At 42.1% G+C, this 26,252-nt stretch overlaps 1 protein-coding gene across 1 annotated transcript in view; it reads right to left on the bottom strand.

Annotated features, from left to right (window-relative positions):
- Positions 1-26,252, bottom strand: part of LOC138736303 (craniofacial development protein 2-like) — a 332,554-nt gene that overhangs the window by 22,402 nt on the left and 283,900 nt on the right. Inside the window, exons 4-5 of the transcript XR_011340205.1 lie at positions 9,591-9,674; positions 907-1,066 (exon numbers count right to left, since the gene is read on the bottom strand). The gene's annotated coding sequence lies outside the window, so the exon portion shown is untranslated. The remainder of the gene's footprint in view (positions 1-906; positions 1,067-9,590; positions 9,675-26,252) is intronic.

The raw sequence follows: 26,252 nt of genomic DNA on the forward strand, positions 1-26,252 counted from the left end.
TCTGTGGAGTACACAGAGCATTGCACATAGCAGGGTAATTCAACATACTATTCTGCTGCCAAGGTGGAAGAGAACATCCTTTAGTCAATTAGAATCTAATCTGGCTGCAATTCTGAAGGTTAATAAAAAAGGAAATGTTGCTTTGTTGATCGGCTCCTCCTCAAGGTCATAAATAACCAGAAGGCTTTCATTGTATGTGGTCTAAAAAAAGTCCTGTGTTTCTGTAGTATTGTTTACAGCTAACAGTCATCCAAAAACCTCACAGCTAATAAACTTCATTTTTAAATTTAGTTACTATCTTGTACAAAACTCAAGTTTATGCACAGTGTGATCCCTGTATATGCAAAATGATTCGATCGCAACAACTTCTCCAAGTGAAAAGAATGATTATGGAGAATCATGGTAAAGTTGCATGGGGCGGCATGGTTGCAGCACCAGTGACCGGGGTTCGAATCCAGTGCTATCTGCAAGGAGTTTGTGCGTCTACCCATGTCTGCATAGGTGTCCTCCGGGTGCTCCAGTTTCCTCCCACCCTTCAAAATGTACAGGGGTTATGGGTTAATTGGTCAGCATGGGTTCGTGGGCCAAAAGGGTCTTTTACCATGCTATATCTCCAAGTTAAATTCTTGGAATAATTCTAAGAGATCATTTATGGACACTGCAGGAACAGAAAGGTCTTGGGTTTAACATGGATTTCTCTGGTTTCTGCTAGCCTACTCTCCCTCCCCTTTATCTACTTTTATCCATATGTCCACCCCCTTCCTGCTCCATTCACAGAACCATTCCCCCCTTCCCTTGTTTGCTGGTGTGCCCTCCCTCCCTTATCCACCTCTTACATCCTGGACTCCTCCCCCTGCCCCACAGCACCATCATTTTGTTTGGGCGCCTGCCGACATTTTGTCATACCTTGATGAAGGGCTCGAGGCCAAAAAGTTGATTATATATCTTTATCTTTGCGACACAAAGTGTGCAGTTTGACCTTCTGAGCTTCCCCAGCATTGTTTTACTTCGACCATGGTGTCTGCAGATTTTTGTGTTCTTCCAAGGTCTTGGGTTCACGACTCACCTGAATGAGAATGTGAGTTTGAGAGAATGACAGAACATTCCATTGTTTATGTTGTTGATTCAAAGTCTAAAGCTGAGTGTGAAGAACAACAATAACTCCATATTTAGCAAAGATAGTAAAGGACTATTAACCATTGGGTGAGGGGCGCGGCCTGACATAATGAGTCCTAAGAAACTTACTTGTATGCAAAAGTCCATTTTGAAAAGTTGGAAATTTGTCTGTATAAATATGAAACTTGTGAGCCATGCGGGAGGGACCCTTGTGGTGAGACTACCTGCATGTGGCAGTGCTTCCTTGCTGTAATGGAGGTCTCATGCAAAGGAACAACAAAGTAACCATATTTGCATTTGTTTGCCAAGTAATCTCAGGTCCACTTTCATATGAAAGGCATTGCCTTTCATAGTTGACCATTTGCTTGCTACACCATTGCTCTATTCACTCTACATTCATGACTGTGTGGCCAAGCACAATTCAAATCCTACCTGCAAATTTGCCGAAGACACCACAATTGTTGGCAGAATCACAGACAGCAATGGAGGAAGCGTACAGAAGGGAGATCGATCAGCTGGTTAAGTGGTGTCACTCCAACAACCTTGCACTCAACATTAGCAAAACTAAGGAGCACAAACCAATGCTCAACAGGGTCTAGAACTTCAAATTCCTCGATGTCAACATCTCTGAGGGTCTGTCCTGGAGTCTCCATGTCAATGCAATCACAAAGAAGGTTCTATAGGGGCTATACTGCGTGAGGTGTTTGAGGAGATTTACTTTGTCACCAAAGACTCTTGAAAACTTCAACAGATGTACTATGGAGAGCATTCTGTCTCATTGCATCACAGTCTTGTACAGAGGTGCCAAATGCACAGGTCAGGAAGCAACTCCAGAGAGTTGTTAACTCAACCTGCGACATCACAGGTGCCAGTCTTCACTCCATCGAGGACATCTACAAGAGACGGTGTCTTAAGAAAGCAGCCCCTATCCTCAAGGACCCCCACCATCCAGGCCCTCTTCACTCTGCTATCATCAGGAAAAAGGTACAAGATTTTAAAATTTTTTAAATTTTAAATTTAAACATACAGTGCGGTAACAGACCATTTCAGCCCACAAGCCCGTGCCATCCAATTTACACCCAATTAACCTACACCCTGGTACGTTTTGAACAGGGGAGGGATCCAGAGCCCCCAAGGAAAACCCATGAAGACAAAGGAAGAACATACAAACTCCTTACAGACAGCACGGGATTCAATTCAATTCAAGCAAGTTATGCCAACTGCTCCACCAATCGTAACGCCCCAACCTGAAGCCTGAAGACGAGCATTCAGTGGCACAAGGACAGCTTCATCCCTTCTGCCAACAAATTTCCAAATGAACAATGAACCACAGGCATGGCCTTCCTTTGTCTTTTTAATTTTTTTGCACTATTTTTGAAATGTGGTTAATGGCAATGTTTGCACTGAGATGCTGCCGCAAAACAACGAATTTCGTGACACGTTCACGACAATAAATTCTGATTCTGATCCTGATCACCACCTCTGTACACATGAACAAAGCAGAGCTGGAACTGACAATGGCCAGGCTCCCAACTGAAGTTTGAATCTCAGCAGGCCAAGCAGCATCAGTGGGTAGAAAAGACTTGCTGACATTCTGGGCCTGAACCTCTCAGACAGCATCTACAGGCTCCTTCCCACTGAACTGTGGGAGACACCTGTGAGCAAGTCAGGAGTAGTCACCATCCCAGAGTAAAGTGCAGCAAGATCACGAATGTTACAAGGTTATTTGTCTGGGCTGGAGGTCCTTGCTATCGATTTTTGTCTTTGGAGCCTGAAAAAATTGTTGCTGTCACACTTGAGGTGACTGGGCAACACGTCCCAGGAAAATCAATGAAAATTTTGATCAAAAGCTCCCATTCACAATTTTCATGAAAGGTAACACACAGAGCTGAAAATAACAGTTAATACTCATAACATCAGCAGAGACTGTAATCTATGAATAACCAGGGTGACTGAAGGTTTCAGCTCCAAACAAGCCCATTTGTTTTGCAGGTTGCTATTATACAGTAACCACTGAGCGCAGAGAAATTTACTCCAATGTTGCCGGGACCTGTGAGTTACGAGGAGAGGTTAAACAGGTTAGGACTTAATACAAATTATGATGGGGATAGATAAATGGTTCTCAACCCTTTTTTTCCTCACTCACATACCACCTTAAGAAATCCCTTACTAACCACAAAGCACCTATGCTGTAGTGGGGGAAAAAAGGTTGAGAACCATTGGTTTAGGGGGAACATTCAGCAGAATTTCTTCACACACAGAATGGTGGGAGTGTGGAAAAAGCTGCCAGCTGAAGTCATGAATGCGGGCTCAATTTGGGTAGGTACATATATAGGAGGGGTAAAGAGGGATATGGACTGAGTGTAGGACACGGTAGAAGGTAGAATAATAGTTTGGCACAAATTAGAAGGGCCAAGGGGTCTGTTTTCTGTGATGTATTGTTCTATTACAGTGGTTTTCAAACTGCCCGAACTCAAATTCCACCTTAAGCAATCCCATAAGTGCTCTGTGATTAGTAAGGGATTGTTTGAGGTGGTATATGAGTGGAAAGAAAAAGTTTGAAAACGACTGTTTTAATTGTTCCTAATTGACATTATGTGCACGGTTTCATAAGTCCAAAGGAAATGGGCCATTGGCAATTTTTCTCAAGCAAAATATTTCAGTAACAATTGGGTATGGAGCAGTAGTTCTCAACCTTCTCTTCCCATTCACATACCACCTTAAGCAATCCCTTACCATGGTTCATTGATCATTCGGGAATTTCTGATGACAGCGGGGAAGAAGCTGTCCTTGTGCCACAGTGCTTGCCTTCAGGCTCCTGCACCTTTTCCCCGGTGGTAGCAGAGTGAAGAGGGCATGGCCTGGGTGGTGGTGGGGGGGGTGGGTGGGGTCCTTGAGGGTAAAGGTTGGTTTCTTAACATACCGCCTCTTGTAGATGTCCTCCATGAAGTGGAGTCTGGTGCCCGTGATGTTGCAGGCCGAGTTAACAACCCTCTGGAGTTTTTTCTTGACCTGAGGATGGGCACCTCTGTACCAGACTGAGATGCAACCAGACAGAATGCTCTCCACTGTACACCTGTAGTGGTTTTCCAGTCTTCGGTGACATTCCGAATCTCCTCAAACTCCTCACAAAAAAATTATTATTGTCTCAAATTACCGGTATTTTTTTTTCTTTGCATTTCCAGTGATGTTGAAATGTAAACCCATTAGATTTTGTTGAAGCATAAGCAAAACTGTAATGGACATTCCATTTGCTTTCAATAATTCAGATATCCCTCAAACTATGTTCCCGAAGACCAAATTTGCTAATTACGCAACTCCTGTGCCTCACTGTAATTTTTTTAAAAATTAATGAATCATAAACTAATACACACCAAGAGACTCTGCATTTAATTAATTTCATCCATCATTTTGCTATGCAAAGCATAATAACTGCTTTTGTTCTGAATCTGCCCACGAAACAAGTTCTTCAAATGAACAAGAGCTCCAAAATCAGATGTAGAAATTAAGTTCCTTGGCAGACTGAAATCCCCAAGAATTTCAGAACCAAAACAGGAGTCTATTTCTGATGAACCTGCTCATGGTCTGGTGTGGGGACACCAATACACCTGAGTGCAAAGCCCTGTAAAAGGTAGTGGACGCAGCCTAGGATATCACTGCCAAAGCCCTCTCCACTATCGAGAATATCTACAGGGAACGCTGCTGTCGGAGAGCAGCAGCAATCATCAAGGATCCACTCAACCCTGCACACGCTCTGTTCTTGCTGCTGCCATCAGGAAAGAGGTGTAGGTGCCACAAGACTCACACCACCAGGTTCAGGAACAGCTGCTCCCCCTCTATCAAACTCCTCAACAACAAACTCAATCAGGGACTCATTTAAGGACTCTTACTTTCACACTATTAATTATTTTCCTCTCTGTATTGCACAGTTTGTTTCCATTTCTTTATTTGTTTACATGTGCATGTTGTGTAGTTTTTTTTGCACTACCAATAAGTGGTAATTCTGTCTTGCCCACAGGGGAAAAAAAAACTCAGGATCGTATGTGATGTCATTTATGTACTCTGACAATAAATCCAAAATTATCATTCATTTCCAAGATGTATCACATTCCCACCTCATCCACATTCTGCTGAGCCCCCCATCCCTTCCCATCTCAGTTTGTCCAGGTGTGACTTTTGCCTCCTCTTCAAAAAGTGTAGAAACAAGTCCATTAGCCCATTGTTGTGTTCAGAATAGGTTCAACGGCTTCAAAGCATATCAAGTCTGGAAAAACAGTGGTCTTTATGTCCACACGGGAAATGACACATATTCATAGAGACTAAACACAAATAACTGCACATCAGGTGCTAAACATTCTAAACTCCTGACTGGGAATGCAAGGGTTAAACACACAATTCTCATCCACCCACAGGCACAGCACACTAATGAACTGTAAATTAACTGCAACTAGCAAGTACATCAAATGAACCTGGTTTCCAGCATCGACCACAACTCGGGATCTAAGAACCGGCCCATCACAGTCGGCTCTCCGGTGCTCAACCGTGGCGGGCAACCTGGATTTCAGTGATGGTCTTGAGGCAGCAGCACATATGGTTTGTCAATGCAGGGCCATTCACGTGTCATGCCTGGACCATTGCCTCATAGGTGGACAGATCTGACTCTTGATTGGCAGAGGAGGTGACTTCTGACTACGTTCTAGCTGGAGAGTTAACATGACCCTCCACAATCCAAACTACACCCCTTATGTTTGTTTTAATAAAGATCCTTCCTGTGTCCAGCCTTGTCGCTCTATGAACCCACCAAATGTTTCCCTTCCCACACAACACTAGAATGGCAGACAGTACTCCAAATAAGGTTTAACCAAGGTTTCATAAAGCTGGAGCATAACCACTCTATTACTGTACTCAATGCCCTGACTAATGTAGGTCAGTATCCCATCCAATTAATGTTGTCTTTCTGCTTTGCCTCCTTCAAGAATCTTCTACTCTGCAGTATGTGCTCCTCTGCATTGCCCAAGACTCTCCCATTCATGGCTTATGTATTCACCTCATTAGTACTTCCAAAATAGATCATCTCACATTTGTGTGGATTAAACTCCATTTGCCATGTGTGAATAATTTGAAAAGCCTGCTCCGTGGAGTGAAGCAATCTTCAAATTCCTGGGTGTCAACGTCTCTGAAGACCTATCCTGGAGCCTCCATGTCGATGCAATCATGAAGAAAGCTCGCCAGCAGCTATACTTCATGAGGAGATTTGGCATGTCACCAAAGACTCATGAAAATGTCTCCAGGTGTACTGTGGAGAGCATTTTGTCTGGTAGCATCATTGTCTGATAGGGAGGTGCCAATGCTCAGGATGGGAAAAAGTCTCCAGAGGGTTGTTAACTTGGCCTGTTACATCACGGGCACCAGTCTTCACTCCACAGAGGACATCTACAAGAGGCAGTGTCTTAAGAAAGCAACCTCTATCCTTAAGGATACTCACCACCCAGGCCCTCTTCACTCTGCTACCATCCATCGGGGAAAAGGTGCAGGAGCCTGAAGATGAGCATTCCAGCAGCACAAGGACAGCTTCTTCCCCGCTGCCATCAGATTCCTGAATGATCAATGAACCAAAGACACTGCCTCACTTTATCTTCTGCACCAATGGAGTTATTTTTAAAAAAATGTAATTCATAGCAATTTTTTGCAATCTGTGATGCTCCTGCAAAACAACGAATTGTGTGACATGTCCACTACAATAACTCTTGATTCTGAACTGATGACACACTTGTGCCATCATTGTTCATCTTGTCACAAACAGTCGTCCCTCTGTCCCTGCGCACTCTCATCCCCTCCTCCAGCTTCTCTTATCCCAGCCCATCCTCAATGTTGATCCAGCTTCTGAAATTCATGCCAATCACACATGGAACCTCACATTTCTCCACCCATAAATATTTGGAAATTACTTATTAAAGTCGTGAGTAATTTGATCACCTTTGAAGAACTGCAGTTAAGGAAATGGCGAAATCACTGTCGGTCAGAGAGCATCTACGAAAAGTGATACAGAGTCTATGTATCAGGTCTCAGACTCACAGTCACAACTCCAAAATCTCTGTTCATTTTCTACTCAAACGCACATAAGACATTGGAACAGAAAAAGGCTATTTGGTCCATCGAGTCTGCCCTACTCAGCCCCACTGTCCGGCCTTCTCCCCATAACTTTTGATCCCCTGGATAATCAAGAACCTATCAATCTCTACCCAATCACCTGGCCTCCACGTCCACCAGTGGTAACAAATTCCACAGATTTACCACCTTCTGGATGAAGAAATTCCTAGGCATCTCTGTTCTCAGCAGACACCCTACAATCCTGATGTTGTGCCCTCATCATAGATTCTCCCCTATCCATGCCTTTCAAACTCTGCCTTAAATACACCATGTTTTGGATCTGTACTGCATTGAAACAGACCAACTCACTCACATTGAACAAACTGCTTCCCTGAGTCAGTCCCATTGGCCTACATCTTTACAAACCTGCTCAAAATGTCTTTTAAACTACATCCAGATGGATCTAGGAGAAAAGTAGCTTTTATACATTTTAAAATGTATCTTTTGGTTCCTGATGAAAACAAAAATATATCTGGTGGGTGAAAGGCTCGCTCATTTTGTATAATGACTCTGTGCCCACCGCCTGCAGCACCCTGATTTATGTTACATCTCCTGTTGCCGGGATCGTGACCCTACCTTGCTCTCTTGCACCTCACCTGGTATCCATGGTTGCAGCACTCTCCTTGTTCCAGTTCCCCTGCGCTTGGCTACCCTTACACTTGCCCCCTTCCACGTCCATCCACCCAGACCTCACCCTTTCGTGTTCACCTTCAGTGCCAAGCAGAGCTGTTGTCCACTTGGGTGGCCCTCCTCCCTCTGCGTGTGCACCCTGTCCCTTCCACGTCTGTGTGTGCATTGCACTGCCGCACGCCTTTCAGGTCTGTTCACTCTCTCGTGCCCTTTTCAGCTCCACGGTGAACCTTTGCCACCTGACCCCGGCCCTTGATGGGCGACATGCCCTCGCACTGGCCGGTCGATGACCAACTGCCCCTCCCATCGGTTTCGCCCACCGCTGTGGCGCCGTCCTTTTCCAGGTGCTCGGTCAATCCCTGTGGCTGCTTCACCCGACACACTTGTACTTTCACCATGAGTTACTGAAATGGCTGACACTCCTTTGGAAATGCTACTACTGCGAGGATCTGTCCTGGAGCCTCCATATCAATGCCATCTTGAAGAAAGCTCGCCAGCGGCTTTACTTTGTGAGGTGCTTGAGGAGATTTGGTAGGTCATCAAAGACTCTCGAAAACTTCTAAAGATGTACTGTGGAGAGCATTCTGACTGTTTGCATCACTGTCTGGTATAGAGGTGCTAATGCTCAGGAAAAGAAAAAACTCCAGAGGGTTGTTAACTCAGCTGCAACATCACAGGCACCAGACTTCACTCCACTGAGCACATCTACAAGAGGTGGTGTCTTAAGAAAGCAGCCTCTATCCTCAAGGACTCCCATCACCCAGGCCATGCCCCCTTCACTCTGCTACCATCGGGAAAAATGTACAGGAGCCTGAAGACGAGCACACAAGGAGAGCTCCTTCCCCTCTGCCATCAGATTCCTGAATGATCAATGAACCAGACACTGCCTGACTTTGTTTTACACTTGCAATATTTTTATTTATTGAAATATTTGCACTGTGAGGCTGCGCAGAACAAGAAACTTTGTGACTTGTTCAAGACAATGAATTCTGATTCTGATAATCTTTTCTCTGCACACTGACCAGCTGAGTTTCTCCAGTGTTGTGCTTTTACTTCCACCACAGTGTCTGCAGACACTCGTGTTTTATTTTTGCAACCACTCCTGTGATATTTTTGGGTGCCTCCGATGCATCCTGTAGTATCCGGCCAATGTACATCTCGTTCCTCTGGTGATGTATTCTTGCTCTAATAGATGCACACCTCTCTCCAGATTAATTTATTTATTCCCAGAACCATTTCTCTGCGGCATTACAAATAGACAGGCAGTTACATGCTGTGATTTGCATTTTAATAGCACATCATGCAAACAAATCCCAAGACAATTTCTTGTTTAGAGAGGCAAATGAAAACAAGATCAGTCCCTAACATGCTTAGCAAATGCTTTGTGATTTATTAAGCCCTGTAGTACTTCATCTTTTTGTGATTGCCATAATATTCTGTGCTATTTCATGATGTGGCCCATAAAATTGAGTGTCCCTCCTTCAGTGCACAAAATTAACAAGTAAACTAATTAATTAGTCGAGATAATTGGAACATAGGCCTATATTCCACTGCAGATCATTCAAATCAAATCAACAATAATCCTATTAGTACAATTAGCTTACAGCACAAGTACAAGGTGTTCTGAATTATTAAGACTTAATCAAAGAATTGAAGTTTATAAATCACCAGTAAAGCCACGGCTGCAAGATTACCTTCGGTTCTGCCGACAAACAGGAGTTACTCCAGTGATGATCGGAAATCTGGGCTTCAATTACGAATAAAATTTGGGCTAATTCCTGTTGAGAGCAAGCAAAGGGGAGAGTTAATTAATGGAGGCATCAAAATCATGAAAGGTGTTGAAGTGGATAGACTGGTGTCAGTGAAAGCGTGGTCAAGAACCAAAGAGTATCTAAGGAGGTAGGGTTGCAATCTCGGAGAAGTGCACCAGCGCAGGGAACCAACACTGTGGGCTACTGGAGACTGGCTCCTGGGAGCCAGGTATCGGAGCTGGAATTTGAGAGGGTGCTGAGACCAATGAGGGCTTCCGAAAGAGTCCTTGATGCTGTAGGCTTCCTGATCATGCTGAAGGTTCGGACCTGGATCTCGGTTTGCCGATGGATCGAACAGGAGTCTGTGAGGCTGCAGAAGCGCTGGAGGTGAATCCACAGACACTCAGCGACTTGAAAGGACTGACTTTTGTTTCTCTTTCTTACTGTAAGGACGCCAGGCAACACTAATGCCAATCCTTTGTCTGCCTTTTAGGCAGAAGGCAATTTCATGAAATATTAGATGTTCTTCACTCCTAGAACGCTTCTAGAATTTCATGAAATATTAGATGTTCTTCACTCCTAGAACGCTTCCACCAGCGTTGTCTCCGCTCCATCCTCAACATCCATTGGAGCGCTCACACCCCTAACGTCGAGGTACTCGAGATGGCAGAGGTCGACAGCATCGAGTCCACGCTGCTGAAGATCCAGCTGCGCTGGATGGGTCACGTCTCCAGAATGGAGGACCATCGCCTTCCCAAGATCGTATTATATGGCGAGCTCTCCACTGGCCACCGTGACAGAGGTGCACCAAAGAAAAGGTACAAGGACTGCCTAAAGAAATCTCTTGGTGCCTGCCACATTGACCACCGCCAGTGGGCTGATAACGCCTCAAACCGTGCATCTTGGCGCCTCACAGTTTGGCGGGCAGCAGCCTCCTTTGAAGAAGACCGCAGAGCCTACCTCACTGACAAAAGGCAAAGGAGGAAAAACCCAACACCCAACCCCAACCAACCAATTTTCCCTTGCAACCGCTGCAATCGTGTCTGCCTGTCCCGCATCGGACTGGTCAGCCACAAACGAGCCTGCAGCTGACGTGGACTTTTTACCCCCTCCATAAATCTTCGTCCGCGAAGCCAAGCCAAAGAAGAAAGAAAAGAAAGATGTTCTTCACTATTACATGACAAAAATAAAGATGAAAAGAGCAACAGTGGGCAAGTCTGCAAAGCTCAAAGTAGAATACAATGCCAACCATATATTGTATTAACGTAGTGAAGTGCAAAAGCAAAGCATTCCAAAGATCTTCACAAAGGTGTTTCCAAAATTGTTGCTGATCACCTCAGATGGCATCAGGCAGAAGAACAAATAATTCACCAACGAAGAAGGGTTCAAGAGAAGAGTAAAGTCCTTGACAATTTTCAGCATCTGAAGGCCAATGAGACAAGAGTAAAATCCCCAGTATCCGGCACCTGCCACATCAGATGCCGGATGTGCGAATTTTCCGGTTGACTGAAATGTTCTCTTACAATGACCAACTAATACAACTGCATCAAGAATACATTTAAAACACAAAAGACAGTGCAAAATGTGATGCAATTTGAAAAAAAAACAGTATTGTCTTTAATTAAGTAAAGTTCACGTTAATCAGGTAATTCCCAAACCTCAAAATTGAAATTTTAAATTTGAACCTCAGTCGTTGGCGCTGCCCTAGTCACTACACTAACTGTGCAACCATCATAATTAACACCACCCCCCCCCCCCCCCACCAAGTTTACAGATAAAGCCTTACTAATATATTTAATACTAATAAAGATAAAGACTCTTACAAGGTAGGGATAGGGACGTACTTTGGGAGAGTCACCCGACCGGTGAGTGGCATCGGTGATTATTCAAACGCAACTTTATTGAAAGTTTATTCAAACAGGCAGGACATGACCGAGGTGCTCCACTGGCTGAATGTTTGCTCCCAAGGGGTTGTGGGTTGCTTTGGAGAATTTTTACTTTTACTTTTACAATTTTAAACTTTTGTTTTAAATTTAATTCTTATTTTAAAAGTATTCACTTATTTCTGGTTCTTTGCATTTCCAGTTGATTGAATGCTAGATAATGGGGATTTTACTGTATATTCTTCATTCAACCTAGAGCTGGAAGTAGTCAGATATGTTGGAAGGTCTAACAAAGCTGTAGGGTTTGCCCCAACTTGTCCTTGCCAACCAAGCTTGACCCATATCCCTGCGTTGGGCCCATAATCTCGATTTAGATTAAACAGCCAAAGAGGGATCTGAAAGCACAGTCAAGAAATTAAAGCTGAGATGTGACTTGACCAGTTGGCCACTGTGGCTGGTGAGTAGAGAGTGATCACAGGGCTTGGTGCTCAGTCTGCACCAGGAACATTGTTCAGGAACTGCACTGATGAGTGAAGGGAGATTTTGACACCAGACTGTTACATGACTGAACCATAAAACAACTGTCTTTAATGACTGCTGTGTCATCAAATTATGAATCTTAACTCTAATTTCAAACTTGAAATTTCAAACAAGTTTTACCTTCAGATGGCAGTCAGGGTTCAACCCCATTGCAGGAGAATAATATAGAATAATATAGAATGTTTCCTTCGATCTGGTTTCTCTCTGCAAGTACTGCAAGCCCTGCTGTGTGTTTTCAAAACTTTTTATTTTGTATTCACTCAACTCACTTCACGGCACTGAGATCTTGCTGTGCTTAGATTGCCTGTCTGTTGGCTGAGTGCCAACAATGGGTTCAAAAAATAAATCCAGTGAGAAATGACACAATACAAATTCAAACTTTCTCTTTATTGATTTTTTTAAATTTTAGGTGGTGATTTTCAATCGACGAACAGCTGTGTCAGAAAACAAGTACACAATGGCTGTGAAGAAATCAGGATTAATGAAGCTACAACCATGAGTGCCAAATGAGAGGACAACCTGTTTGGTAGGAGTTGGAATGTAAATTCAAATTAACAAGTCAAACACTGAACCAGACCAATCCACCCAATAACTTTGTTTCTCATTACTGCTGCATGTGGATGTCCTCACTCCATTGAGGACATCTACATGAGGTGATGACTTAAAGAAAAAAGCAGCCTCTATCCTCAAGGACCCCCACTACCCAGGCCATGCCCTCTTCACTCTGCTACCATTGAGAAAAAGGTGCAGGAGCCAAAAGACGAGAACTCAGCAGTACAAGAACAGCTTCTTCCCCTCTGCCATCAGATTCCTGAGTATTCAATAAACCAAAGACACTGCCTTACTTTTCGTGCACGATTATTTTTATTTTGTTATAGTAATGTCATAAATTGGTTATAATATGAAAGTTTACACTATGATGCTCCACAAAACACCAAATTCCATGACTTGTTCATGACAATAAATCCTGATTCTGATACATCTGTGAGCCAGTTACCATGGTAAAAAATAGTGTGTGAAAGCAGGAGCCATGTTGAGTTTGGAGTCAATTGCAATTTGTGCTATTCCCCCATGAGCTCCCATTCCTGACATCTGACTTTCACCTGCCTACCTTGATTGGGAGACCAGGTAAATGTCCACACAACTGACTTGTCAACACAATCATGAAAAAAACTTGCCAGCAGATATACTTTATGAGGAGTTTGAGATTTTTGGAAAACTTCCGCAGGTGTACCATGGAGAGCATTCTGACTGGTGGCAACATGCTCTGGTATGGAGGTGCTAATGGTCAGGACAAGACAAAACTCCAGAGGATTGTTAACTTCGCCAGCGAAATCAAGGGCACCAGTCTACTCCTTAAGAGGTGGTATCTTAAGAAAGCAGCCTCCATCCTCAAGGACCCCCAGTAACCAGGCGGCACCCTCTTAACTCTGCTCCCAGCAGGAAAAAGGTGCAGGAGCCTGAAGATCAAGTTATCTCCATCCCTCACCCTTTTAGTAAATGCCTCTGGCTAACCTAGTCAGAGTTTCCATTAAGAAGTCGCCAATAAACACCACCAATTCATTTGGGATGAATCATTTGGAAAAAAAAACCCTGAAAATTATTGAATTTTTAATTTTTTAAATATTTTGCCCTTTTGGCCCACTCCACCCAATTACACCTAATTGACCTACAACCCCTGAACGGTGGGAGGAAACCAGAGCCTCCCAGCAAAACCCATGCAGACACAGGGGAAACATACAAATTCCTTACACACAGCGAGGGATTCAAACCCTGGTCCCAATCACAGGCGCTGTATCCGAGTTGTGCTTACTGCTACGCTAACCATGCCATCCGATATGGGTTTACACAAGTTGTAGAATATTTACAAAACCTCATACAGGATGGATCTCACCTTGCCGAGATTGCACTGGTTCCTTCAGTGAAAAATCCAGCATCTCCTGCCTCCACCTTTCTGTGTTTTTTCTCCTTTAAATACTTTTCAAATCCCCTTTGAACAATAGACTCTGTTCTCACTGACCTACTGACGATACATATCTACAATGAACTCCATAAGAATTAAAACATAGTACAATCTGATAATAATCTTCAAAGAGTTGGAGAGCAAGATAAAAAGGTAAAGGTTCCATTTTTGTCATGTGATAATACATTTAGAATAATAACATACATGGTAATCTTTAACTTTCGTCTACTGTAGGGCAGACGGAGAGTTCCTATTTTGTCCAGTGCCCCTCACAGAAACCTATGGCACCTGGGCTTCCTAGGCGGTTTCCCCACCAAGTACTGACCAGGCCTGAGTCTGGTCAGATTCTGAGATCTGACAATCCCAGGCGTATTCAGGTTATTAGGCTGAGTCACATACAGTTGGAGCACCAAAGGGCTGTGTTCTTGGCCCCCTTTTCTACTTGCTATGCATCTAATACATTATTTCTTCACTAAATTATGCAGTTAAACTTCTCCCACTTAGCATTCACTGCCAGCATTGCAATACTTGCTTTGGCCTTTGCACAGTGTTCATATGGAGATTTGAACAAGGACTTTCTCATTCAGAAAGCGAGTGTGCTGTCCAGTGTTCCATCTGCTGAAGTTACATTCTACATTCTTGCCTTAATTGGCAGTTTCCAAGCAGTATCTTTGCAGAACTTTCAACACAGGGGAAGTAGGTTGCTGCACCTGGGGTGGATGCTTGAGGAACATAGGGCTGGAACAGAATTAGAGTCTGACAGCAATCTTTAGGGCCTTGGTAGAAAATGCACTGGGAATATTGTGCACAGTTTTGGTGTCCATACGTTAGAAAAGGAGATGCTTGCAATAGATCGAGTACAACAAAGTTTCACTGGGGCTGGTTCCTGGGATGGTAGTTCTGCTGGATGGAGAAAAATTGAATGGATTGATTCTGTGTTCTTCAGATGCTTCATTGAAACTTGCAACATTCTTATAGGTGTGTTTGCCCTGGCTGAGAAGTCCAGAACCAGAACTCAGGATATATAGGGTTGGTCATTTGGAGGATGGTGAATATTTGGTATTCCATTTCCCAGAGTTGTTACGGTTCATTCATTTCATTCAAAACAGAGATTGATAGACTTCGAGACATTAAGGGAATCTAAGATTATTTTATTTTATTTCATTGTCATGTAATAAAACAGATGTAATATTACACAAAGTAAAACATGAAAGTACAGGCACTGTAGTTGAAGTAAAAGCACAATGCTGGAGAAACTCAGCAGGTCAAATAGTTTACTTTATTTAGCAAACATAAAGATACATGAAATTGCATTTAGTTTGTCGAAAGGCAGACAAAGATTTGCCATCAGCAGAAATTGTCCAGCGCCCCTTACAGCCAAGCCATGAGGGAATAGTGCAAGAAACTGGAGCTCATGGGGAAGATCGGGGATGATCCCAATGAATGGCAGAGATTGGCCATTCCCAGCAGGAACTTCCCAGTGAATCGTCCCAGCCACAAGCCCTCATGGATTGGTCATCATGGGTTCTCATAATTCCATGCGAGATTACAAATGATTGTCAGATTAAATTAGGAGCTGAAGGAATCTACCTGGGCCTTTGAGCTGGTTCTGCTATTCTTCGGAATCTTCCCTGAGCTTCCGACACCCTGAACTCTGACTTACCACCCAGTTCCGGCTGCTTGCCCACCCATCCGAGCTCCCAACAGCCTGAACTTGGACTACCCCAGTCCCGGCGGTTTTCCCACCCATCCAAGATCCCAATGTTTCGAATGTGGACTTACCATCTGATCCCTGCCGCCGACCCATAACATAACATAACAATTACAGCATGGAAACAGGCCATTAGGCCCTTCTAGTCCGCACTGAACCAAACACCCCTTTCTAGTCCCACCTCCCTGCACAATGCCCATAACCCTCCATCTTTTTCTCATCTATATACCTGTCCAACCTTTTCTTAAATAATACAATTGACTCCGCCGCCACTATTTCTCCTGGAAGATCATTCCACACGGCTACCACTCTCTGAGTAAAGAAGTTCCCCCTCATGTTACCTCTAAACCTCTGCCCCTTAATTCTTAACTCACGTCCTCTTGTTTAAATCTTTCCTCCTCTTAACGGAAATAGTCTATCCACATCCACTCTGTCTATCCCTTTCATAATCTTAAATACTTCTATCAAATCCCCTCTCAACCTTCTACGCTCCAAAGAATAAAGACCTAATCTGTCCAATCTCTCCCTATACTCTAGATGCTTAAACCCAGGTAACATTCTGGTAAACCTTCTCTGCACTCTCTCCACATCCAAGTTCCCAGCACCCCAATCAGCACAGATACTTACCACAGTCAAAAGTAGAAGCATGCATGTAATAGTCGACCCCCAAAATTTTACCCTAAAAATTGGTCAACCAAATTTGACTGTATCACACGAATATATGGGAAATACATTTCTGAATGATTGAGGACAATGGGGAACTGAAATCTCAGGCAGGTCTGCCACGATCATATTGAACGGTAGGGGAAGGATTGGGTGCTGAATGGCCTCTTCCCGCTCCTCATTTCTGGTGTCCTGTTTGGTTCTGAAGTTTGCACTGTTACCCCAGGGTACAAAGATCACGTGCTGTCATTTAAGATCCCAAACTTCTAGATGCCTGACTGAGGGAGTACACCATCTCAAGATTTATTTCTTTCAGTACAGATCCTGAACTGAGTTCCCCATATTTGAATGAACACTACAGAAGTCTCAGCAGCCAGGAAGTTATAAAGTTGTGTCTTTCCATTGGAGAAATGAATGGATACACAAATTCAAAGCTATGTCAAAAGAGCAGGAGGATTATGACAAAGTAGATCTCTCTACCAAAGCATCAGTACAGGAGGAATGGACCAAATGGCCTCTTTCCATTCCCTGCAATGCACAGAAGAACCATCTTCACCCAAACTGAAACTTGATGGAGCAGATTAGGGTCTTCAATATTCCTTTGCAGTGATTAAAGATACCAAGTCAAATGGAAGATTATTTAGTGGCAGTGAGGCACTAATCTTTTAAATCCATAGACTGTGTATATTTAGCCTGACTAAACTACCGATAAATTGTTGATTACATTCGTCTACCAAAGAAATGTATTCAAATGCATTTAGTTTGTAAATTCCAGATTAACTGCAGGCTATAAAGTCACTGAGGGTTGACAGCTAACAGAATCTGCCAGTTCAATGGAGAGCAATTCATCAGTATGACATCAGGAATATCGCCCGAGTCCCTGCATCTGCTCCACATCTCAAAATGTATTTTCTAAGTCCAGCAGTTTTTGTTTTGTTTTTTTACAGACACGTGATTTCTTATTTTAAAATACAACCAAGGACCGTGTCCCTTCATTGCCCTCACTCCCACCAATTTCGCCATAACAATGTGTAAATATGGGAAAGGAGAACACCTTTTTGGTCACTACCTCTCCTCACAGGCAGAAGGTACAGATGCTTGAAGTCCAGTACTCTCAGTCGAAGCAAGTTTTTCTTTTCCAACAGCTATATCTAGTGTAAGATTAATTATAACCTAATCGGGGACCACCAAAATATCACTTTGTTACACTGAATGCAACTGGGAATAACTTTACGTTACTGGAGTTGGTGCATCTTATACAAGTGTGCGGCTTCAAGTTAATAATTTCACTGCATCTGTACATTGTACTTATGTTTCTGACAATAAACTTTCATTTCATTTCAACCATGAAACCCTAATGTCATTCAATGTGATCTGTGATCCAACTCAATATATCCAGCTCGGACCCATAATCCCCCAATCCCCTCAGATCTCAGATGCAAAATCTTTGTTCGACCCAGCCCCAAATCCCAACAACTTTTTGGAGGGGGAGAATTTAAGGCCTGTCTGTCTTAGAAGAAGGCAATTCATTTGGGGGAAAAAAGGCAAACGTCTTGATCTTGACCTGTCATTAAAACTCAATGCTAATCTGCATTTTAACTGGCACTTTCATTTCAATTCAGATTTCAGATTTATTGTCACTGTGTACACATTTCATAACTTTCATTCACTGGCCAATAATAATAAAGTTGGACTTTACAGCAGGACATCGTAACGGCAGACAATTTCTGAAGGGCATACAGATTGATTTACGCAACTTGTCCGGTCCTGTTCGAGCATCATTGCTGCTGTTAGCCTTATATCAGCCACCTTCAGCCAGAGGACAATTTATATGCTGAACATTTCTATTAGCATGCACATCAGAGTAAATAGACAATGTCAGGGTTGGAAGTATGGGCTGCATCCAGTTTTATTCTCCTGAGACAGACACAATGCCTTGTGATTTCCCAAGGAACAGAGCAAGTGGAGGCACAGGATTCAAGGGAAAAGCTGATATCAGATTTATTTTCAAAATCTCAGATTTATTGTCAGAGTACATACATGACATCACATATGACCCTGAGATTCTTCTAACTGAGGGCAAGGCAGAATTACCGCTTTTTGGTCATGCAAAACAGAACTGTACACAATGTACACATGTAAACAAATAAAGAACATCTCTTTGCAGCAACACCTTACACAGAAAATGCCAGACACCTCCCGGTTAGCAAGGCAGAACACTGTTGATATACTTGCAAAATAAATATCGTCTTGGGTAATGTACTATTTTGCTGCCATTTCATCCGGGTTTCCCAGAGGAAATAATGTGTGGTTTTGCCATATGCAAACATAGCAAATATGTGAGGGAAACCAATACTGGGCCTGTTAAACACAATACAAGATAATCACCAATAAAATCTAATAGAGAATTCAAGAGAGGTTTCTACATTCTGATAGTGGTGATCATGTGGAACTTCTTCCCAATGGGAACAGTTGAGGTGATGAAAAGGGGAGTAAAACTTCAGGACAAGATAGATAAACAAAATTGGGCATTGACCCTGCAAAAAGTGTGTCAGGGGAATTGATGATAGAAAGCCAAAAGATGGCAGATGAATTGATTGGGCAGGCATTTTGCAGGATACAAGTCACTTCACAGCGGTGGTCAATTGGTTCAAGATCAAATGTATTTTCAGAGCATATCCATGACACTAATCTTGTTTACCAGCACAGAATCCATCACTTGGCAATCCAAGTGCTCATCTAAATACCGCTTGGAATGTTTTGATAGTCTCTGCTGCCGCCACCACCTCTTCAGGCAGTTCTTTCCAGATTTCAATCAACTATTTCTCTGGGGCCTTCACTTTCAAACACTTTACTCCTCGCTTAACCAAAAGCTGCACGGATTCATCCTCTCAACAGTCTGGCAGCTTCAAAGCTCAGATTTATTGTCAGATTACATACGTACATGAAAATTAAAACAGTGGTTGGAAGAGCATGCTGGTGTGATAAAATGCAGAAGATAAAAACTAGGTAGAAGGGCAGGACAAGCCATCTCCATCATGGTCATGGCCTTCATTCTAACACCACCATTCCCCTGCCTTACCCTTACAGCCCCACTTCCTCTAATAGGCAAAGGCCTTTTGCTCACTGCTTTGAGTACAATCAAGTCAAATCAAGTGTATTTTCATCTGATTATACGTACAAACCAACAAAACAGTGTTCTTCGATTCTTGGTTCAAAACACACAGACATGCAGACAAACAATACACATGCAGGACAAGTATTTGTCTATACAAATAAATATTGTTTCATAAATATGAGTGTCTCGGATGGTTAGTGTTAGCAGTTCCTTTGGCCGTTCAGCATTCTCCCTGCCTGTGGGAAGAAGCTGTTCCTCAGCCTAGTGGTGCTGGCTCTGATGCACCTGTACCTTTCCCTACAGGAGCAGCTGAAAGATGCTGCGTGCAATCAATTGACAGCCTTCTGAGGAGGAGAAATGAAAGAGGTTGCTCATATCGAGAAAGATTATGACACAGAAATTCACTCTTTTGTTGCTCCTCCCAACTGAACTTATCTCACCCGATCAATGTATCTTTGTGTATCTGTCAGATTGTTCAATGCTTTCCTGTGTCGCTCCCTCCTTTTTAAAAGTAGAACTTGTTTACGCACTGGAAGTGTTGTGTAATATGTTGTGAATTGGAGGTGTATAAATTTCATTTAATGTATCCCTGAGGCAGCAAAAGAAGCACAACAAACCAAGTTCTCCTGAATTTCCTATTGAATTTATTATTGTCTTTTCTATATTTATGATCCTTGGTTCTGATCTTGCCTGTGAGTGAAAACAATAGCTGTGACAAATCTTTCCAAAGCTTTCACAAGCTTGTTCTCCACTTCTAGGTGCTCTTTCTGTCTCCTTCACATAGAAAAGAGCTGCAACCTGTTAAGTAGTTCCTGTTCAATGCAATGTTTTGTCTTCACATCCTGTTGTAATTTTTTTTAAATCTTTTTTTACACACACCCTCCAAACCTAGTGTTTGCAAACACAGCAATGAGAAATATACAGTGTGATTAGCATCATTTGATGGAACATTTAACATTTCCTCTTTAATTTTTTTCTCTAGAAATAACCCTCAGTTCCTTTCTGGCCCTTATTCTTCTTTTTAGCTTGTCAATACTTTCATGAATTATGTTCTTCCTGCACAAAGAGTCCTGATTTTTTGTACCACACAGTATTTCCCAATAGGATGTGGCCACCATAACATGCCCATTAAGATGTATGGCATTGTATGGTGACTACATTCTTGCCAACTAGGAGATGATTGCATACATAATTCCCTTTGAAACAACCTTGGTAACCATGTTGTACATGGTTGAGATTGACTTCTTGCCATGTAATTTAGATGACTATCCTTAACTCACTTCATTTATTTATGGTAAATCTATATAAGCATGATAACAAGTCACATTTAACGAACTTCTTTGATGATAAAACAAGCTTAGTGGATGGGGGGGAAAATGTGGATGTGGTGTACATAGATTTCTAGAATGCATTCAATAAGGTGCCATATTTCTGTTTAAAAGAAAGATGCACAAGAAAGGAATTTGCAGGGATTACTGAGGCATTCTCCAGGCTGACTCCAAAAATGAGGACTGCCTTCATTCATCCGGTGTCCAGCTCAGTGTGAAGATGTTTGCGTTAATTTCTACTCGGATAGAACATTCTTCTTTTCCATCCTTTAATTTGCGAATATGCCGGATGGTTCTTCTCCCGTGTTGTCCGTTTCAGGGCTGGGGATTTCTTCTTTTTTATCCACTGCTTTAATTCTGGACGTCTTTCCTTTGTTGATGTCTTGTTGCTCTTTTTTATTCTTGCTGTGAGGGCACATGGCTTCGATGTGCTCCTATTTGTTGCTTAGATGACATTTAGGACTTTTAAAATAGCAGGTATCAGGCATGTGGTTGCTTCACCCTCAGCAGTAACATTCTTGGCGTGCCACTTTGTTTCACGGGCGTGAAACTTAGCTCACCATTAATGCATTACCTTGGCCTACGTCTGCGTTCTTATCGGCTATCTTGGAGCTCTAAGCAATTTCATATCCTGTATTAAGTGTTAAATCTCTTTGATTTAGTAGTTTCTGTCTGGTGTCATGGTCAGCTAATCCTGTCACTAATCGATCTCTTAGTGCATCGTTTCAGAACTGACCAAATTCACGATGTTGTGCGAGTTACGTAATTTGGCCAAGAATTCGCTTACATTATGACATTATAAATAACAGGAACTATAGAATGATTGGAGGGTCTTTTCAATAAATATAGCGATGAAAGGAATAGGCAGCATGGTTGGCGTAGCAGTAGCGCCAAAAATCCGGACCGGGGTTCAAATCCAACTCTTTCTGCAAATGGTTTCCACCGACCATTCAAAGCGTATAGAGGTTGTTGGTCAATGGATGTAATTGGACATCACAGGCTTGTGGACCAAATGAGCCTGTTACCGTGCTGCATGTCTAAATTTAAATTTATAAGATGGAAGCATGGATGTGTTTTTTTTTCCCCACCAGTAGGTGAGACTAGGATTAAGGAATATAGCCTTAAGATTTTGGGGAGTAGAGACAAGGATGAGAAGGATCTATTTCTCCTAGAGAATAGTGAATCTGTGGAATTCTCTGCCCGGGGAAGTTGGAGAGGCTGCCCTTTTGAGTGAATTTAAGACACAAATAGATTTTTGAATAAGGGAATTAAGCATAATTGGAAGGGAGGGGATGTGGTGGTGGTGGTAGGGGAAGTGGGTGAAATGGATCTGAGTCCACAGCCAGATCAGCCATGATCTTAGAGAATGGTGGAACAGACCCAAGGGATCACTTGGCCAACTCCTGCTCATATTTATATATTGTTGCATTTCATCCAAGGCCTTAAAAACCCACACTTTGACATTTGCTGAATGATGGGAAATTAATTCACTTCCCAGCTGCATCTTTGATAAAATAAATGCAAAGAGAATCATAGGGGATTGAATGAAAATGTATAGCTGGGTCTGGATAATCAATATCAGTGTTATCTCAGAGTGAAAGTTTCTGTTTAATGTTGCAGTATGAAGTGATTTGAGCAATCAGAATTCCACACTTTATCCAGGTAAGAAATCAGCTCTTTCATTGACTAAATTCAATAATATACACCTTGAGGAAAGACTCAGGTCTAAACTATTAGTAATATATCTTTACCTTCTATGGACACTGTGAGACCGGTTGAGTTCCTCCAACATCTCTGCGTATTTATTTCAATTACAGAATATAAATTCAATGGAGCACCACAGTTAGCGTAGCAATTAGTGCAATGCTGATACAGTGCCAGCGATCAGGACCGGGGTTCTCAACCCGCACTGTCTGTAAGGAGTTTGTTCATTCTCCACAGGCCTGCGGCTTCGGTTTCCTCACACTGTTCAAAACGTACTAGGTTTGTTGGACAATTGTGTGTAATTGAGTAGCACAGGCTCATGAGCCTGTTACCGTGTTTTATGCCTAAATTTAAATTAAGTTTAAGTTTAAGGAGCAAGGCTGGAGAGATTGGTATGTTCCCTGCAATCTGATGCATTAAATCTGTGTTTTCCAGTCAACCTTACATGGCCATGATGAGCAACAGAACAATTCACTGCAATTGAGAGGCAAATGATCCAGGAGTCAGAGCCAAGAGGTCTCCTCAAGGTTGTACAGAAGCTGTATGACATAGGAGCAGGAGGGGGCCATTTGGACCTTCAAGCTTCCTCTGCCATTCATTCCAGTTATGATTGACCTGCATCTTAAATCTATTTATCCCATCCAACCTCTGCAACCCTTCCTGTCCTTGCTGAGTAAAAAAATATATTAATCAGCAGTCAAGTTTTGGTGTATTCCATACTTCTCTCTTACTGACCTCATTTTAAAAAAACAAAATATATTTATGTTGCAGAAGGTGAAAAGAAACTGGGGACATAGGGCCCCGGCTGAGAGTAGCTAAACCACAGGGTTCAGTAAAGTGGGAGAACTGGAGACAAAATGATGATTTCCTTGAATGTACTTAATTATACACAAACATTCAAGTGTGGATGGATATTAATTTGAGAATTTTATTTATAAGAGATCAGCAACAATTAGCTCTCTAACTTTCTTGAATCTCGATATATGAGAAAACCAATCCCTCTACAACTTAGTTTGTTTACCAATGGATTTAGAAGTTTATTTCAGGACTGTAATTGATTCAGCCACAACAAGATGTAGCAACGTCAAATGGAGAGCAAAGTGGAACTATTCAGCTTCAAGTGGCCAGGAATCGAGGAACAGCTACTCGCCGATTTACAACCTATGCGACTTATGGCCATCTGCACATACGACTAAAAAAAACTTTAAAATAAAGAAAATAATATGTAAATATAAAAATTACGCTTTTACAGATCCATTTTAAACTTCGGGTGCGGTGCCACCCACATTGAAGAAATCGCCTTGCCTGCCTTAAGTATGTTTGATGCAGGAACCACGGTACATGTATGGCTCAGAGGGTCGTAGATTTGAAGATGAGGGAGGAATAAGCGGATGGGAGATTGGACAACAGCACAAAAAGAGGATTTAACTTCAAAGCTAACATTGTTGTGTTGTCAAGAGGCAATGTGCTTTGTGAGTAAATGGCACCAAGCAATCAACTTTAAGATGACCTGATTTACAAACAGTGCCAAGTGCCACCCTAAATCAATATTTTCTTCCTCAAAGCTCGAGTAATTATATAATGCACGAGGTAAAGATCACTTAAAAACACAAAACTTTGTGTTTTAAATCAGTGATTTCAATGTTTTTAAATCCTTAAGTACCAGGAATAATGTAATTCATTCAGTGCATGGATGATATGTAAACAAATAATGTTCCTTCCGCTCCATGTATATTAATGGCTATTAATTCAGGACACGCTTGTACCAGACTGATTTTTTTTTTCTAAATATTCTACAGGGCATTCTTGAAAATATATTTCAATAAGAGAGGTTCATCTGAATCAGCTGAAGTTATTAAGAATAAATTGTTTAAGGGATTGCAATCTGATATAAATAAAGGTTGAATTCTAAATATTAGCTCAGGAAATAGATTAAAAGATGCATTCAATAACATTTTTATATCCTTGAGTAATATTTCACTGCAATTTGTGGAAAATTAATGATTTTTCAGTTCAGTGGTCACTGGCAAAGCCATGTTCTTTCTTTATTCAGCATCTTAAATATAATGGAGCACCCCATGCCTTTTCACAGCAGCATTTGCAGACATTTTGACAATGAGTGAGATGAGGTGATATAGACAGGTGACCAAAAGCTGGGTTGTTTTCGAGGTCAGTATTAGGAGCATCATAAAGGAAGAAAAATGTTGGTGGAGCGGCTTAAAGAGGAAGCCTACAGGGCAATGTGGTGGCGAGGAGCGCCCAACCCTCAAAGTCAGTCCCTGCCCTGCAGAGTAGCGACTCACCAGCCGGTATGAAAAAAAAAGGAAGCACAACAGATGAGCAGCCCAGGAGGGGAGGAGCAGCAGCAAGAGGCCCAGCAAGAAGAGGCCCAACAAAAAGATACAAGCAGCTCATCAGGAAAAACAGAAGAGACACAGACACAAAGATGAGAAGAAGAAGAAGAAGACACAAACACAGGTACAGACACAGAAGAAGAGGAAGAAGACCAAGATCTTCACAGAGAAATAGAAGGTAAAACTGATGGACAAAGAGAAATAAAAGGTAAAACTGATGAACAGAATATAGATAAAGTCTTTTTTTAAGAACAAATTAGATCATTAAAAGTATGGTTATCAGTTGAGTTTAATGCAATTAAAAGAAAAATGAAAAGAACAGAAGATAAAATGCAAAGGTTAGAACTGGTAATGACAGAAATAGGAAAAAGAGTAGAGAATGTGGAAGAGTGGGAAACAGCTGTAGAAATGAAAGTAAATGACAAGAGAAAAATTGGAAGAAAGTGACAAAAAAAATTAAAGAGACATTATCTCAATTGTTATATCAGAAAATTGATAAGTTGGAAAATCATAATAGGCAAAACACCATAAAAATAGTGGGCATGAAGAAGGGTGAAGGCAGCACAGACATGAAGGAATTTATAAAAGGATGGATCCCGAAGGTCCTGGGAACAACAGAAATGCAGGAAGAAATGGAAATAGAAAGGGCACACAGAGCAAAACCACAGGCACATCAAAAACCAAGATCCATCTTAGTAAAATTTTTGAGATACACGATAAGAGAAAATATGCTGGAACGGGCAAGGAATAAAGTTAGAGAAGATAATAAGTGATTGGAATACAAGGGTCAAAAAATATTTTTTTACCCAGACATAAGTTTTGAACTCTTAAAGAGGAGGAAGGAGTTTAATACAGTGAAATTGATTTTATGGAAAAAAGGTTACAAATTCATGTTAAGCCGTGCTTAAAATATTTATACCTGGGGGAAAAAACAGATTGTTCTCAGATCCAGAAAAAGTGCAAGAATTCACAGAACTTTTGCAGGACAGGAGAACAGATGAAGAGATGTAACAAGAATGAAGAAGAGCAATAAAGTATATATAAAGATGTAAAAACAATGTATATGTTAAGAACTAAAGAGGGAAAAGAGAAGAGAAGGAAGGGAGTAGGGGGGGGAAAGAGAGCTTTGTTATGTGTGTTAAAGTGTTTTCTGGAGAGGGCTGGGTAGAGGGGGAATAACCGTCACTGCAAAATCAGTTGATGCTGCGAACAAGATCGCAATCCAAATGAAAAGGGGAGTTGTGGTTGCCCAGCAAGGGATATGGGGCAACTCAGAGAAGGGGGGAACTTTTGGGGTTAAAGTATTAGTGGATGTGGGAACTGCGGGGGTACTTTATGTCT

Source organism: Narcine bancroftii, chromosome 6, assembly GCF_036971445.1.
Source record: "Narcine bancroftii isolate sNarBan1 chromosome 6, sNarBan1.hap1, whole genome shotgun sequence".
Lineage (NCBI taxonomy): Eukaryota > Metazoa > Chordata > Chondrichthyes > Torpediniformes > Narcinidae > Narcine > Narcine bancroftii.